The sequence below is a fragment of the Drosophila guanche genome, unplaced genomic scaffold, assembly GCF_900245975.1.
Source record: "Drosophila guanche unplaced genomic scaffold, DGUA_6, whole genome shotgun sequence".
NCBI classification, from domain to species: domain Eukaryota; kingdom Metazoa; phylum Arthropoda; class Insecta; order Diptera; family Drosophilidae; genus Drosophila; species Drosophila guanche.
The window spans coordinates 1-845 of record NW_023001008.1 but is presented as its reverse complement, the minus strand read 5'-3'; the positions used below and the strand labels follow the sequence as shown (position 1 = coordinate 845).

The window sequence follows — 845 nt, the reverse complement described above, 5'->3', positions numbered from 1 at the left end:
TTATACGGGCCTGGCACCCTCTATGGGTAAATGGCCTCATTTAAGAAGGACTTAAATCGTTAATTTCTCATACTAGAATATTGACGCTCCATACACTGCATCTCACATTTGCCATATAGACAAAGTGACTTAGTGCTGAACTGATTTCTTTTCGCTCGCCGCTACTAAGAAAATCCTGGTTAGTTTCTTTTCCTCCCCTTATTAATATGCTTAAATTCAGGGGGTAGTCCCATATGAGTTGAGGTTGTATATACATATATTAAAAATTATAATGATACTAATACATAAAGCACGTTCTCATAATGAAATCATTAAAATGTCCGTATTTTATAACAAACACCACGAATAATAATATTTATTTTTACAACAACGTTCCTTTCAAATCATTAATAAGAGGCAATTCTAGATGAAAAAAATAAATCATTTTTTATGCTAGACATTCCTCAGTATTATTTGATCCAATAAGGAAAAAAATAACATATTTTCTTCGTTATTCTCACACAAATATATACAACAATGAGAGATAATGCATTTCCATTTAATGTCAATATTATGAATATTTTTGTACATAAGTGTACATATATCCAATAATATACAATATGCTTGAACATTTCGTAAAATTTTCAAACAACTTATTTAGCATAGTCTTACAACCCTCAACCATATGTAGTCCAAGCAGCACTATAAAATTAATTAAAGTACATAACAGCATGGACTGCGATATGCGTTCAAAATGTCGATGTTCATGTGTCCTGCAGTTCACACGATGACGCACAGTTTGCTGCGTTCTTCATCGACCCATGAGCCGAGTGATCCACCGCTTAGAGTGATTAAAATTTGTTTGT

At 32.5% G+C, this 845-nt stretch overlaps 1 non-coding gene across 1 annotated transcript; it reads right to left on the bottom strand.

Moving 5' to 3' along the window:
- Window positions 1-650: 650 nt before the first annotated feature.
- LOC117591776 lies at window positions 651-829 on the bottom strand. The gene has a single exon (XR_004574479.1). It is a non-coding gene; the product is annotated as a 5.8S ribosomal RNA (ribosomal RNA).
- Between the last annotated feature and the right edge of the window lie 16 nt (window positions 830-845).